Source organism: Cavia porcellus, unplaced genomic scaffold (assembly GCF_034190915.1).
Source record: "Cavia porcellus strain 051 isolate PalLab524CR breed Dunkin Hartley unplaced genomic scaffold, mCavPor4.1 scaffold_22, whole genome shotgun sequence".
Lineage (NCBI taxonomy): Eukaryota > Metazoa > Chordata > Mammalia > Rodentia > Caviidae > Cavia > Cavia porcellus.
Window position 1 is genome coordinate 55,020,004 of NW_026947505.1, and position 17,340 is coordinate 55,037,343.

At 40.2% G+C, this 17,340-nt stretch overlaps 1 protein-coding gene across 12 annotated transcripts in view; it reads left to right on the top strand.

Annotated features, from left to right (window-relative positions):
• Ankrd6 (ankyrin repeat domain 6) overlaps window positions 1-17,340 on the top strand; it is a 193,317-nt gene that overhangs the window by 46,578 nt on the left and 129,399 nt on the right. The window lies entirely within an intron of this gene.

Sequence of the window (17,340 nt, forward strand, 5' to 3'; positions counted from 1 at the left end):
GCTTGTGTAGCCAGGCTAGCCTCAAACTCATTATGTAATTTGGGCTGACCTCAAGCTCACTGTATTGCCAAAGTTGGCCTCAAATTTGCTATACTCGGGTGGCCTGAGGCGCATGATCCTCCTGCCTTAGTATCCTTCTAGGTGCTAGGATTACAAGTGTATACTGCTGTGCCAGGCATGTCACTTTTATTTGCAAGTATTTTATTTGTATTGCAAGTATTTATTTATCATTTTTTTTCTGTAGCTACAGGGCTAAATATTTTGAGAGAATGTGGTTGTTTAGGAAAAAGAAAAGGTAAGAGCTAAATATTTACCTAATACATAAATTTTAAAATTAAAAATTTAAAACTTCCAATTTAAAGATAAAGATATATGGCTGGGGATTTAGCTCAGCGGCATAAAGAACCTATCTGGCAAGCATGAGGTCGTGAGTTCAGTCCTCAGTACCAAAAAAAAGATATAGAATGTTTTGTTCTGGGTACTACATACCCAGATGTAATGATGTATCAACCTAGATATACTATCCTTGCAGTATATAATCATAGTACTTAATTCAGTCAACAGAGCTGATTTTTTATTTTTGTTTGCCATGTATGAATTTTGCTTTTATGCTAAATGACAAGCTGTTTTTCATGTTTTTTTTTTTAAATTTTATTTAAGGAAAAAAAGAAAAAAAGCAGAGAAAGGGTACAAGTTACACAGAATTTCAGAAAAAATAAACAGTAGGAAATTACTAGTTAATGGATTACATATTGTCATCTTAAAAATAATTGTTCAAGTTACAAAATTCAAACTTATAAAGTGGACATTCCAACAGTGAGACTACACACAGTTCTGTTCAATGATCCAACAAAACTCAGTAATATCATTATCTATCTTATACACTTAAATATACATGCAATTATATCATTTAGAGCACTTTCTTTTCCTCTCTTTTGTACAATGACAATTACATATTTCGGGTTTTGTTGCTCCCACAGTTCTTATTACTTTCTTTGGAAGAGAGTAAAACCAAATGTGACATAACAGAACAGAATCGGTCAAATCAAAAGGGTGGACATAATAGATAATGTAAAAACATAATACAAGGTGATCAACAATGGTTACCATAATGCCTCCCGCTATCTCTAATAGAATTGCCTATATCATCAGTTATAATAAAATTGAACAAAACAGTAAAGAACAAAACTGGCAAAACCAAAACATTGGAGACATTATAGGTCTTCAAAAGTAGATAATAGTCAACCAGAATGGGCGTCATAATGAATCCCACTATCTTCACAGCTGTTGCCTATACTTTCGAACCTGGTACTATCAAGCAAAACAGAATAGAGGAACATCAGTCAAAACAAGATGGTGAGAGCAATACAGGGCTTCAAATCAAGTTAATGGTAAATCAAAGTGGGTTACTATAATATATCCTGCTATTTATTTATTTATTTTTCCCTTAGTTAAAAGGAAAAAATAAAAAAGTAAATAATAAAATGGAGATTGAGATAAAAGAGGGCATAAAAACAAAACAGCGCAGAAGAAAAAAAAATAACCATTTAAGCAAAATAGTGTTTTACCACAAGATAATCCCGACATAAAAGTAGTTACCATATTGTCTCTTTCCTTGAAATCTTTGAGTATAACTTCGTATACTGTAGCTTCAAATATATCAAAACAATGTAAAACCATTTAAGAGAATGACAGTATTACAGGGTATTTAGAATCAACTAACAGAAAATGAACAATGGTTTCTGTATAATCTCCTTGTCTATAAAAGTTTTTGCTTATACTATCATACATAATAAAAACCAAGAAGATACAACCTGTTTAGACCAATGGAGACAGAAGAACAAAAGCCTGATGAGACTTCAAAACAAGATGATACTAAATCAGTATTACCTATTAAGACTTCATTTTCTCCAAAATAGCTGTTCCTATCATTCAATCTTCTCTGCTTCATTTCTGTTGAGCTCTTTTTCTGTCATTAGTTGTCAGTTTGTCTTCTTCATTTTGCTTTCTGCTCCATTCATTGTGGCCTCTCTGCCACTGTTTCTGAAGTCTTGGTATTTTTCTTTTTTAGAATATCCTGCATTATTCTCTGTATAGTTGAATTGGTGGTTGCATATTCCCCTAGTTCCTCTTTATCCTGGAAGCACCTTGTTTTTCCATCAATTTCTAGGGATAGTTGTGCAGGATATACCAATCTTGGCTGGAGATTATTATCTTTCAAAGCTTGAATTATTTCCCCCCACGCTCTTCGTGATTTGATGGTTTGTGCAGAGAAGTCTGCTGTAATTCTGATGGGTGTTCCCTTGTAAGTGATCTGTTTCTTGTCTCTGACAGCTTTTAATATTCTGTTCTTGTATTGGATTTCTGGAATTTTAATTATTATATGCCTGGGTGTAGGTCTGTTTGGGTTGTAGGTGGCTGGGGTCCTGTATGCTTCATACAACTGACTATCTTTATCTTTTGCTAAATTAGGAAAATTCTCCTGGATTATTTCTGTGAGTAGCTTTTGTAGTTCATTTGTTTGTGTCCCTACTTCTTTTATGTTCTTAATTCTTAAGTTATAGATCCTCTTATCATCTTCTAGTCTTTGTACTATTGCTGTTTGTTTCTTTGTTATTTTTAAGAAGTTTTTCATTTCATGCTCCCATATTACAAATCTGCCCTCCAGTTCAGATAATCTGTCCTTAGTTTCTTTCAAGCTGTTATGCCAGTTTTCGATAGTTTTTAGTTTCCTGGTAATCTCTTTGAACCTGCTTCACGTATTCTATGCTTTCTCTGTTTTCTCCATCAAACAATTCTCCCCTCTTTTTCTGTTCTTCCATTCCACCATCTATTTTTTCTTGGGTGGTGCTTAGCATTTCTCTAACTATTCTGGTCATGTCTAGCTTTAGGTCATTAATAACTTCATTCCTGAACTTGTCTATGAGGCTCTGGAGATAGTGCTTTATATCTATTGGTGCTGTGTCTGCTATTGCCTCTTTTTCAGGATTGGGGGCCGAGGACCCTTTCTTGTTGCTGCCTCTTCCCATATTCTTTGTTCCTTATATATGCAAGTGTATATAGGAGGCCCAGCTTCCTTCCCTGTGGGCCACAGTCTGATTGAATTGGCCAGTTAGGTGTTCCCGCCCACCACAGCGCACTAGGAAGTTGCAGACCAGGCAGCCTATGCGGGGCCCGCCCCTCCAGGTCAATCTATCTTCAGGCGCTGGGACCTGGGTTGTGCTAGCCTACTGGGTCTTAGCCAGCAGCGTCACGTAGGCCAGGCACTGCTCACCAATCCTGCTTGAGAGGGGGATACATAACTGAAGTCACTGCAGCGCCCTGTTCCCGCAAGTCTGCCTGGTCCCAGAATATCCTCTGTTGGAGTCTCCTAGACCGTGGAAGAGTCCCAGTTTCTCTGATTCACCGCAGGTCAATGCACAGCTCCCCGCCCGTCCTGCTTTCAACTCTGTTTACCGATTCCTGTTCTCAGAGCTTTTACTCGTCTCTCTCCCTGCCGAGCGGATGTAGACGCAGCAGCGGTGGCGGGAAACCCAAATTGTGGCTTCCAGTGGCGCGGGCTCCAGCTTTCAAACTGAGGCTTTTCTGTTTCTGTTATAGTACCAGGATTGCATTCCTAGTTGGTTTCTCTCAGCCCAGTTCGTTCTTGGGACACCGGGGCATATCTCCACTTGCTTATGATTCCTTACTCCGTACCATTCCTGAATTCTAAGCTGGGTCTTTTGGAGAGCCTCCGTAGCTGCTGCTATCTGTCCGCCATGTTCTCCCAGAAGTCCCCTGTTTTTCATGTTTAACAATAGAGAGGGATGTGTTCTAGACAATTGTATGAAGTCTTCTGTTGACATGTGTTGTCCAGATAGGTAAAAACAGATCACTTCAAATTTGCTAGTTTGAAACTATGACCAAGGTGCAGATATGATATTGTCATTATTTCTGTTGACTTTAGAGCCCCATAGGCTGCAGATTAAATGGATTCTTAACTTGAATTAGAATGTGCAAGAAGAAGTAACTTCATAGCTTTACAGGATTAATGTTTTCAGAATTACTAAATATGAGATGTAAGATTGTTTCTTTGATTCCAGACAATAGAATCTTTTGACCTAGAGATGAAAGAAACCAGTTTGGGCCAAATATGCAAGCTCATATACTCCTGCACAGGCAGAGATTTGCCTGTTGGGGGTGGGGGGTTGGGGGGAGTGTCAGGTGAATTGGGGCTTTTCTGAAAGGAGTCAGCAGTTGAAGCAGAATGACCAAGTTCCTGATCTCCAAACAAAGAGAGCAGAAGGTTTTTATTAACTCACTGGTGTGGGCTAAAGTGTGGTAATTTCCATGGGCCAGGGGCATGATTTCAAAGATATGCTTTTTCTTCTGGTTGACTTGAGCCACTGCTTGGTCATAGTCAAGGCGTCCTAGAAGCTGTTGAATTTTTGTGTAGCTGGCGCTATCGTCCCATTAGAACATCGTAGCTATGACTCTGGGTCTGTGATAGGGTCAGAGAACTTCAGGTGCTTGGATTTTTGTGACTTTCAAAGAAGCCCAAGAGTAAGGATAGAAAAGAAGGGAGAGAGAAAGAAAACAAAAACATATAAGCACTTCAAAAGGCAATAGGCCAAGCTATACCTGTATTATATAGTCTTGCACAAAACATTTTAAAAAGATCAACATGGCTGGGTGCAGGGCTGAGTAGAATTTGACTCAGGGATTAAGACAGATACACTATAAAGACAGAGATGCCAAGCCTTTTATCCCATTTTAGTGTCCCATCAGATTTCTGTAAGCACAAATCAAAGGCCCACAATTTCTTCAGGTTCTTGCAAAGTAACCCAGGCAACCCAAGGCTCTGTGATTGTTACCCGTTGCTCAGGTTCATACTGCATACTGCTGCCCAAGAGCACAAGGGACAATCTGCAGAGGAGAAGGAAAGGCTTTATTTCAGGCTACCTCTGAGGGAGATGGGGGCAATGCTTATAGCCTCAAATCACCACGTTCACATATGTAAGAGATTTTATAGCCAGGAAGAGAGGAAGGAAACGCAATGAGATAACTGGCAATGAAATTTCTGTGCTGTTTTATCCGTTGGCCATTCTTGGCTTTTCTTTCGCTGGTGAAAGTGAAATTGGACTCAGCCTCCTGTGGCCAGAATGTGCAAATACCACCCATTCATCTGCATTGAAGAAAGCAGAGGTGGCTTATGCTCTTACCCGGAGGAAGTTTAGAGAAGCAGCTCAATTTTTAAAGATCTGTTTTGCTCTCTTGCTTAATTGACCTCCACTAGTGATCCTTAAATTTGCTAAAAGGAAGTGAGGCTGGATGTTCTGTCTGTCTGCCTTTCTACTTATCTACCTATGTATCATCTATCTGAGACAGGAACTCACTGTATAGACCAGTCTGACCTCGAACTAGTGGGGATCTTCATGCCTCAGGTTCCTGAATGCTGAGATTACGGTGTGTGGCTCCAGGCCTGGCTCTTATAAATAAACCCCATTGAGTTTATTTAGATCCCTTTTTTCCCCTTCCAGTACTGGTGATTGAACCCAGGGGTGCTCTACTGTTTGGCTGCATCTGCAGCCCTCCTTGTTTGTTGAGATGAAATCTTACTAAATTGCCTAGGCCAGCCTCAAATTTGTGATCCTCATGCCTCGACCTCCTAAACAGCTGTGATTACAGGTGTGCCACGACATCCGGCTTCAGAGTTTTCCTTCATAACAGTTTCTCATTTCATGCAGGGGTTCTGTACTCTGATATCATGACATGACAGGTCTGTTGAAACATGCCATGTTACCAGGGTAGTTACTGTGGTCCAGGGTTTATTTTGTTACTCAAGCCTTCTGTCACAAGTTTGTCTCTTTAAAATGGTTTCTGTCTCAGAATGTGTACACAGTTGGATAAAGATTATTGTAGAGATGTTAGACTGGCTTTCTCAAGGCCCGTTCCCAACTTCCACCTCCCTTGTCTCCTTCTACTGCAGAGTGTGGAAAGTTGAATGTTCAGTTTTCCTAACCACTTCCAGCTAGTGGCAGCCACGTGACGGTGTTTGACCAATGAGACAACGCACAAGTTTGTTGGGAAAGGTTTCCCCAATGAAAAGATGTACTTAACGTAGAAAAAGACTTTGACCTTTTTGCCTTCTTCCTGTCTGAATCCAGATGTGACACCTGTAGGTAGAGTAGTCATTTTGAAAGCATAAAGTGATCTGAGAATAAAAGCCATTACACTAAGGACAGCAAACAAAAATAAAAGGAGCCCTGAAATTATTACTGAATTGTCACCCAGTATAGCCTTCAGGACTTCTTTATAAGGCAAAAAATAAGCCTCTACCTAGGAAAGCCTAGTTATCTGTTTTCTTTTTAATTTAAATCTGCAGCTTACTTTACTTTTATGCTTGCAGCCTTTTTGCTGCCTTAAAGCACTTTCATACCAAATGCCTCTCTGGCCTTACCATGGGCCTCAGAAATTTTATGGATGGAGAATCTTGGTTTAGTAATTCTCAACAGTTTTGGGGAGTATGCTACTGGTATTTAGCAGCTGGAGGTCAGAGGTTCTCTAGCCCACTGATAGTGAACTGTTTGGAGACTGAGTGACCAAGCTGCAATCCAAAACCCATCTGAAGATGTTTGAGGCATCTTCAGAGATTTCACGATTTGAATTTGTTTACTGTGTTTCCTAGAGTCTATCACCTCCCAGTCTTAGGAGGTCTGGTTAGAGTGACATTGATAGCTACTGGCTCTTCAGTTGATGGCCGTGGTTTTCCAGCAGAAGGAAGCAGAGGCTCCTGTCACCTGGGCAGCTGACAAACAGCCAAGGGCTGTCTCTTGAGCTCCCTGCTCTGCTTCCCAGGAGAAAGCAGGAGTCACTCAGTCTGCTTTTCCTTTTCCTTTTTACTTGGAGGTGGGATTCCAAGGAAAGAAGCCAGAGGTTGTTTGCTTTGTGATATCCCTGGAATTGCTACCTTACTGCTATTGGGACCAAAAAGTAGACAAGAGATGTCATGAGATACATGATGGCTCGAAAAATGCAACAGTCTCTATAATTTTCATCATGCAGTAACAGGAATTACGCAGGTTCTGGCTCTGTCCCTAGTTGTGTTTTCTTTAGAAAGCCACTGAATTTCTGAAAGTTCTTGCAATTGGCTCTAGGGGAAGAACATAATACACATCTCCCAGATCCCTATTGGAGATTAAAGGAAATGTGGGGTGGGAAACACTTTCTAAGTCCAAAAAAGGCTAACCACATTTAATCACTAGTCTTATCAGAGTGATGATGCTTTTTATAGCCCTGGACATTAATAATAGAAAATCTACTATGGCAGGACTATGGATCATAGTGTTTTTTGTTTGTTTGTTTGTTTGTTTTTGTACTGGAGATTGAACTCATGACCTTGTACTTGCCATGCAGGCACTTGTGCTGCTGAGCTATATCCTCAGCCCTGGATCCCAGTTTTAAGTTTCTGCTGATTTTTGTTGTATTTTGATTTATTAGATTCAACTTTATTTAAACCAAGCCAGTGGGTTATGTGCTGTATAAGTCATAAAGATAATTGGGATGCACTTAGCAAATCAGAGGAAAGCTGTCCTCAGCTAAGACCTATTTTCTCCTAGCATTGAATGATGATGCTATGGTGGATGAGAATGTGCATTGGGATGGGGCTTGTCATCAAGGCCACTTAGGAGTAGCTTTTGTCACATCATAGTTGTAGAATATTTGAAAATTGGGGTGTTTCTTGCTATTGAGGTTGACTCTTTCTAACATAGAATATAAATCCTAGAAAACTAAGACTAAGGCCTGTTTAGTAGTTTTGCCATATGAAAAGCTTGTTGTTAAGTATTTCTGGTGTTTTGCCTTTACGGTGCCTGTAAGAACTCAAAAGTACTTTAAGCAAAAATATTTCTTATGTCTGCCTCTATAACTTGAGCTGTAGTCAGTGGACTTCTGATCTATATCTGCATGCGAAAAGTGCCTTCCTGGTAAAACCAACATACCTGATAAGTCAGTATTAGGTTGCTTGGAACTCCTTAAGCTGAGGTAAACATTCCTTAGAGGCACAGTCCTTTGAAGAGCTCCACAGAACTCCCAGCCATTTTTGACTTTGACATCACTAACCCACAAACATTTCCTTGGTAGGAAACAAAACATAGCAAAATGTCTGTCAGCTATGTATCATATAGTACCTCTGAATTAGAGATAACTGCTTATTTCGGACTTATTTCAAAGGCTTGAGGAGAGACTTTTGTGAGCGACATCCATTTGGAGATGCCTGAAAATAATGTTTCAAACACCAAAATGAATGGTGTTTTGTGGCTGCCCCTGTTGCTTTCTCATTTAAAAGGTTTTTTGGTGCTTAGTCTAAGATGAGGACATTATCTTCAAAAAAGCAGTGATGGCTGGGGATTTTGCTTAGTGGTGCAAGTATCTGCCTTATAAGCACAAAGTCATGAGTTTGATCCCTGGTACAAGAAAGAGAAGGAGAAGGAGGAGGAGAAGGAGGAGGAGAAGGAGAAAGAGAAGGAGAAGAAGGAGGAGAGGAGATATATTGCCATCCAGATTTCTTCTTTTGATAGGGCTGGTTTATGGGATTATTAATCACTCATCTTTGGTTTTCAGCTGAAAGCCCTGGGTGGCAGTGGGTAGCTCTTGTATTCTTGTTAACATTAACTTACCTTGTCTGTAAATTTTTTTTTATTCCATGTCTTTCTCTGGTTAATAGATGTTTGTATGGTTTTTCCTCTCAAGGGCCACCACACTTCTTCACAACAATGGAAATGATTAGAGTAGTTGTCATAGCTGGTATTAAATGCTGCTTGTTCACTTGAAAAGAGTTTTTGTTTGTTTGTTTAGTGTATACAGTTCTTTTAAATGACATAACATTATCTTGATTAAAGTAAGTGGAATAAAAGTAAACTGTATTGTAATTACTTCATGCAGAACAACCATTTGACATTCCAGCAGAGACATAAATAGTAATAAGTACAAATCACCGTCTACCAAAGTCTTCCAGTTTACTATTCATTTAGTCTTTAGAACCATTTGGACTGATAAAGAAATACTTTCTAAACAGTCAGCTTTTCAAGCATATGCAGATTTGATCCTTGCATTTTGTGTTTGACAGGGCCTTTTTTTTTCTTTTGGCTGTCATAATGGTGATTAAATCTCATTCTGATAATAGCTACAGAAATGTAATACAGTGTGGCAAGTGCTATTCTAAGCATGCTACTTATTCATTTAATTAAAAACAGATTTCAGTGCAGGATATAACAAGAATGATGCTAATCTCTAGCTAATGATCTGCCTATTCAAAGATGTATCTCACTTAGCCAAAGTGGGGTTGACTGGTTCTTGCAATATTTCTGCCTCCTTTGCAGCTGCTTCTCCTCCTCCTGTATGACCTGGGTTCCAGCCCCTTCTGCCATCCGTTCTGCAGCTTCCTCCTAGTGTTGTGTATGTCCTTCCCCTGCTCATGCTGAAGTCAGCATTGTCCCACTTGGACCCTTACAGTCCTTTCACTCAGAATTGGAGGTCATTTGCAGAAGCTCTTTCACCAGGGTTAGTAATCGGACTAAAGTGCATAGTTTTCAGGTTGCGCCCTTTTTTTTTTTATTAGAACTGAGAATGGATCTGAGGGACTCAGGACTGAAAAAAGGACAGGGGGTGGCCTCTGAAATGTGTCCCTCTGTTTCTAAGGTACGGTGTGCTGTCTCTCTAGTAAGGAAGCAGTGAGCCCCTCTGCTTGATAAAAGCAGACAACCATGGGACTTCCATCAGGTCCAGTGCTTTTTATGTGGCTACTGCATTGCTAATAAGACCAGGGCTCTAGGAGGATTTCCAATGTTCTGAACAGAGTATGGGCTTCTGAGTCAGAAGGAACCTAGTTTTACCCCAGCATTACCCCTTCCTACCTCTGCACAGGTGAAAAAATTTACCTAGTCATCTGCATTCTTCTGTTCCTTTAATTCAGGAAATATTTGAGTGTCTGCTGTGTGGAATAGCCTTTACCAAAACAATTCCTATCCTCAAGGTTCTAGAGAAATTAGGAAATGATAAAGAATATGGATACATTGTATAGATGGTGAGAAGTGCTGAGTGTACAGCTTTTAACTAGGATACTCAAGAGGAGGCATGGCTGAGAGGAACACCCGGAGGAGCTAAAGGAGAAGGCCATTCTTCAAAGAGAGACTATGATGGAGAGTCTGGAGGCACAAGTGTGGCAGTAGCAGAGCAGATCCTGGAGGATTTTGTAAACCACTGCGCAGAGCTGTGCTTTTGTTCTAAGTAAAACAAGCTGTGGGAGTACATGGGTAGGGAGTGAGAGTATCATGATCTGACCTAAGGCTTAAAGGATCACTTTGGCAGGTTAGAGCCAGAGACTAGTGCGGGGGCGGCGGGGAGGAAAAATAGCATCCAGATGAGAGTCGATGGAGGCGTGGGTCACAGTGGGAGTGACTGAGCCAGGGAAGTGGCCACATGGCTCTAGTACATAATATCCACCTGATAGACCATTGTGACATTAACTGAGCTGCAAAAAGTGCAGGCTTGTGTAAAGCCTCAATCAAGGGCAGCTGCTACTATCATTTTTGATAGGTTTGTGTTCTTATAAAATGTGTGACACACAGAGGGAAGAAATTGGGTATTTGTTCATCCCACCAGTAGCATCAGTGTTGGGAAGGGAGCTCAGAATGGCTGGCTTTAAAGCCAGCAGAGTGCCTTTCCCTTTCCCTGGAAATCTAAATCACTGTTGGGCCAGCCTAAATCACAGGTATGCGGAAGAGCTGCACCAGCACACTTTCTGTTCAGGCTTCACCGTCCTGCCCAATCTGTGTGATTTCAGCACTTGTCACCCATCCTGAAGTGTTCACAGATGGCATAGTAGGGAAGTAAACATGGCAAAGACAACTGTATTTGTGTTTTCAAAGTATCTTCAGAAGACACAGGATTTCAATTGTTGATCGGTAAGCTTCAGGGTAAGAAACAGAGCCACTCCAGGCATGTTAAGCAGGAGGGAATCGGAGGTCACCGGCAGGGCTGGGAGAGTAAGCTGTCAGTTTGGGTTGCAACGGAAGCTTGTGAGCTGATTTAAAGTCCTCAGGGCACTGCCAATTCAAAGGACAGTATTGGGTGGTGGGTACAATAACCCACTTACTACCTGGATCTCAAAGATCCAGAAGCCTGAATGGAGAAGTAGCTGCCACCACAGTGCCTCTCAGCATTCAGAATGTTCCTGGAATGTACTGTACCTACAGTAACTTCCCGTTTGGTACAGTCATTATATAAAACAAATTGGAGGCTCCTCGAAAAATTAAGAATAGAATTACTGTGTGATCTAGCAAGCCTGTACCTGGGTGTATATATCCAAAGGAAATGAAATCACTGTCTCAAAGCAGTATCTGCATTCCCATGTTCATTGCAGATTATTCACAGTTGCCAAGATGCAAAAGACCTAGCCCAGTCTTTGTATGTAATGACATGAACCATAAACATATTTAGTGGTAAACAGAACTCCAGATCCCAGGCTAGGGATATAACTCAGCAGCACAAGTGCTTGCCTGGCAAGTATGAGGTCATCATGAGTTTGATCTCCAGTACCAAAAAAGCAAAAAGAAAGAAATCCAGATCCAAATACAAAAGCTTAAATTTGGCTGACAGTGATTTGAGGCCCTCTGTCTTTGTTTTATCAGAGATGGTCTTTATAATGTTAATAAAAGCTACCCTGTTACAAAGTACACAGAATTATACTCTCAGTGTGCTTGGGAAATACTGATAGTTGGAAATGTCCACAGATGGATGAATGGATAAAGAAAATGGTATATGTATATATGCATATATGTAAATATATATGAATACTATTTAGCCTTAAAAGAAGGAATTCCTATCATTTGTGACATCAAAAATGAACGTAGGCAGTGATGGCATATGTACCACAGGTGTGCCATCATTGACTAGAGACATGACACTAAGTGAAATAGGCCAGTCAGGCAAATACTACATGATCTCACTTATATGTGAAGTCTAGAAATGTTGGGCTACTCGAAGCAGAGTAGAAGAGTAGTTACCTGGAGTCATGGAGTGGGAGGAAATGAGTTCATGCTGGTCAGAGTACAAACTTTCAACGTAAGATGAGTCAGTTCTGCAAACTTAATGATGACTTACCATTAAAAAGGGTATTCTTGAGGACTGGGGATTCAGCTCAGCAGCAAAGCACCTTTCTGGCACTCGCAAGGTGCTGAGTTCAATTTCTGGTACCAAAAAAAAAAGTGTATTTGAAATTTGCTGAGAATAGATCTTCCACTCACAAGTAACTATGAGGTGATGCCTAGGTTAATTAACTTGATTGTGTTAATCATTTAACACTGTGTATCAAATTTGAAGTGGTACATCTTTAATATATATAATTCTGTTTTTTTCAATAATACCTCAAAAAATAAAAACCAAGCAAATAAAATTTTCTATTCCATAGTTGTACAAAGAAAATCTGTTGTACTTCTAGCACCCTAATTTTGCACAGATGTGTCTAGTTTTTTTCCCATCCCAATCTCTAGTTATGAGGTATGGGATCTAAAAACTTAATTTCTAGTTTTAAGTCCTCTCCAGCCAAGGTGTGGACGAACTCCTGTCCCTCTTGCTTGTCCACAGGGAGTACTGTGAGAGCTTTCCTTCCTGTCCTGTGATGTTGGTCAGTGTTGAAGGTATGACATGAAACAGACATGTGCTGAACATCGGGTCCAACTATCAGTATTTCCCAAGCACACTGAGAGTATAATTCTGTGTACTTTGTAACAGGGTAGCTTTTATTAACATTATAAAGACCATCTCTGATAAAACAAAGACAGAGGGCCTCAAATCACTGTCAGCCAAATTTAAGCTTTTGTATTTGGATCTGGATTTCTTTCTTTTTGCTTTTTTGGTACTGGAGATCGAACTCATGATGACCTCATACTTGCCAAGCAGGCACTTGTGCTGCTGAGTTATATCCCCAGCCTGGGATCTGGAGTTCTATTTACCACTAAATATGTTTATGGTTCATGTCATTACATACAAAGACTGGGCTAGTTGCTCTGTTTATCTAAAAATGCAGTCTCAATCTCTGGCATGAATAGCAAGTTTAGCACACTATTTCCAGAATGAAAATATACAGGAGAGGGTATCAGGTCCAGGTGAAAATCAGTGAAAATTCAGCCTGGCTTTTAACATTGGTCTGACCAGTCTGACTTCTCAGGAGTACAGAACTATCCATGTCTTATAGTTCTGTGTTGTGCATATTCAGGAAAAGTCAATCAAATTTCTCTAACCCTTACCTGTTAAAGCAGCAGGGAGTTAGGCTAGCTTAATTATGCTAAGAATTAAATCTGATGGAACAAATAGTGAAGCAGAGTAGGGCAAGTGGCTGTTCAGTGGCCTCATCTGAGAAATTAAGTTGCTTTCATTATAATGGTAATTTCTTAAAAAATTGAATTTCTAAGTTTTTCTGCCTAAGAAAACCAAAATTCGTGGGGCGTGGTGGCTCATGCCTGTAATCCCAGCACTTGGGAGGCTGAGGTGGGAGGATCATTGCGAGTTTGAGACCAGCCTGGGCTACAAAGTGAGCTGCTCAAGGCCAGCCTGAACTTCATTGCGAGTTTGAGACCAGCCTGGGCTACAAAGTGAGCTGCTCAAGGCCAGCCTGAACTGCATAGCGAGACCCTGTCTCAAAAAAGACAAACAAACAAACAAACAAACAAACAAAAAAACCCCAGAGGATCATTGCGAGTTTGAGACCAGCCTGGGCTACAAAGTGAGCTGCTCAAGGCCAGCCTGAACTGCATAGCGAGACCCTGTCTCAAAAAAGACAAACAAACAAACAAACAAACAAAAAACCCCAAAATTGGCAAATTAACGTCTTTTTGAAGATTGGACTAAACTAAGTGAAGTATGTGCTGCTAGTATATATTATATCATTATATATTTATGTAATATTATATTGACTAATATTAGGAACATTATAATATAGCAACATTATTATTATACATTATATAATTATATGATCTGTTACTAGTATATAGCAGAGAAAGCTAAAGTAATATACACGGCTGTACGCGGAGGACTTGTTCCTCATGTGGTTAAAAAAAATAATAGTATATACATCAAGAAGAGAAAAACTTGTATATTTTAATACTAAAATTATTAATAAAAGTTACCTTTGGCATCTGCACTTATAAGAAGTACTCAAAATGGTGGCCATTACTTTCCAGACATTTATTAGTACATTGAATAGGTGAAGTGTGTACACATTTCCTTTAGCAGACCATGTGTTTATAGATATAAACTTATGATACCTTACTACTGTAAAATACGTAGTTTATTTAGCTCAGCGGCATAAGTGCCTGCCTTGCAAGCAGGCAGTTGTGAGTTCGATCCCTGGTACCGATAAAAGCGAAAAAGACAAAAAAAAAAAAAAAAAAAAAAAAGAAATACTAATGTTCTAAATACGACATCTGCTCTCATAAAAATAAAATAAATTCTTTGGTAACTTTTATTAGCAGTCAAATTTTGTGGCACTGTGATGCTGCATTTGCTAAGCACGTGGTGTTCCACTGAGCCACTTTGCTCACTGCTGGTCCTTTTAAATCGTTGTGTTGTTCAGGAGACTTCAAGGCAGCTGTGCTGGGCTGATTTAGCTGCCAGTTTTATGTTGTGCTGCCTATACTTTTCTCTCTAACATCTGATTATGGAAAAATTCATATGTACATCAACATTAGAAGAATTTTACAGTGAACTTGCTTTATCATTCATGTATCCATCTATATTACGTATTTCTACATAACAAATTATCCTAATTTGTTAGTTTATTTAGAACAATAAGCAAATCCAGGAGTAGCTGGGCTAAGTCCTTTGTATGATTATAGCCTTGGTGAGGACTTGTAGTCCTCTGTGACCTTTCTGTACTTTCTACTTCCAAGAGTGCTTACTCACATGGCTATTGGTTTGAGCCTTAAATGACAGCCCAAAGAGTCAGTCCATTGATAGTGACTCAGAGGGGGTGAGAGCTGGGGAATTTGGGGCATTCCCTGGAGTGGATCTTGACCTGAGCCTGTACCTACAGGCATGGCATTCTAGCCAGGGGAGGTGTGTACACAGAAGTTCACATGGAGCGTAGAACAAAATGAGAGATTTGTTTAGAGACTAGAGAAAGGGTTGACTTTGGCAGAGGTGACTTAGTGGCTCCCTGAAGGAGGTGCCTTAGTCATTCAGACTAGCACTGCATACGTAGAACAACAGCAGCACTGAGAGATTTGTTTTCTTAGGTAGCTATATTTTATTCATATATTCAGTGTATTAAACATTGTGGATGGCCCCTGATTTTTGAAGCATTGTTCTACTGAGAGCTCTTTAAAATAAATCTTGCAGCACATCTTCCTAATTTTAAATCTGTGTTATTGTTCCTGACCCTAGATTGGATGACAGGAAGTTTAAGGAAATGTTTGGCCCTCCTTAAACCTTGAGGAAGACAGCCACCACTCCTGTGTCCGTCCCCCCCATCTCAGGTATGGGTAGAAGGTGAAGGTGGGGAGGGGTGTCCCACAAAGGGCTTTGTGGAGCCATTTTGAAGGCTTTCACGTCCTCCCCGAGGGAAGGGAGGAGCCAATTTGGCCACACCCTACTAATTATGGGCCAGCTGCTCTGGGGATGATTGTTGGCCTCTCTCCACTCTCCTGGTGGGCCAGCTCACTTTGAAGTATACCAGGGACTTCTCTTCATGGTTTCCCAGGGTGCTTTTCCAGATCTGCAGGATGTGCCAAGGGGGAGAATCTAGGAAAGGGTCCCCTTTCAGAACCGGGTGAGAAAGTGTCTTAGTGCTCTTTTGATGTGAAGGAGAGGATCTTCCTTTCCGACTATAAACATTGTAAAATACCACCATAGCCAAGTCAGTGACTGGGGGCCAAAGAATTCACAGCTTTTAGCGCTGGGAGCGCAGAGTAAACATTGTAAAATACCACCATAGCCAAGTCAGTGACTGGGGGCCAAAGAATTCACAGCTTTTATTGCTGGGAGCTGTGGAAATCACTTGTACAACTCCTTCATGTAAAGATAAGGAAAGGAGGAGCTCAGGGACTGGCCAGGTACTTCAAAGGCTAAGTTCACCAAGACCTGGGAATCCTGGCTTCCTGCTTGTAAAGACTGCTGTTTATTTTGTAGCTTCTTTGTATGTGTATGCTTCACAGTGCCCACTTGTTACAATACAAAGATAAAATACTCACTTTAAAAATTTTTCCAAAATAATAAAAGTAACTTACAGTGTTAGCATTTTCTGGATACTATTCTACATTCTTACTGTATAAAAACACTTTATTTAATCTTAACAAACCTACAAGGTAAATACTAATATCCTTTCCAGTTTATGGGTAAGGAATCTAAGACACAAAGAAGTGAAGTTAACTTCTCAAAGGTAATGTAATGTCTAGCTAGTGAGTGCCTGCAAGAGATTCCGTCTAGACCTCACTACCCTAATTCCCTGTGCAAACCTAGGTGCTGTTCTCTGTCCTTCAGACGTGTGATGGCTTGTGTTTTGGGGGCCAGGTGGCTCCCTCTAGCCAAGTTGTGAAAAGCATTCTTGTCACTTCTCAGGTGGGTCATTTAAAGGCTAGTGTGTATCTCTCCAGATTTCTCTTGCTTCTTGCCATAGAGATTGGCAAAGCTCTGGATGGTGGTTTCTCTGTCAGCCTGAACGAGTTGCAGAGGAAGTAACTTCGACCAACCCAAGGTAGACATAACATAAGTGCAAAATCAACTTCACTTGTTTAGCCACTAAAATTTTGGGTTTGTTACCACAGCATTATCTAAATTATTCTGACTAATGCAATCTGTGATGTGCCTAACCTTTTTTGTGTGTGTGCCTAACATTAGCAAGTAAGTTGGACACTTAAAGAGATTTTCCAAAAAATTACTTCTTAATACCTCACTGAATAGTATTTTTTTTATTCCTTACATGTGGTAGGCAGCCTGGTACTGCAGAATAATCTAGAGTTTAAGATTGAAAGTTCTTGTTTTTGGTCATTAATTTTTTTTATTTTGTCTTTTTCTTTTTTATCAGTATCGGGGATCAAACTCACGACCTCCTGCTCACAAGGCAGGTGCTTATGCCGCTGAGCTAAATCTCCAGCCCCGGTCATTAATTTTTAATACAATATTTTATTGATATAGATCAAATACCATAAATATCACCTATTTTAAAATGTATAACTCAGTGATCTTTAGTATATATTCAAAGTGGCCAGCCATCATCACAATCTTTGAATGTTTTCATCACCCCTCAAGAAACTCAGGGGGCTGGGGATTTAGCTCAGCGGCATAAGCACCTGCCTTGCAAGCAGG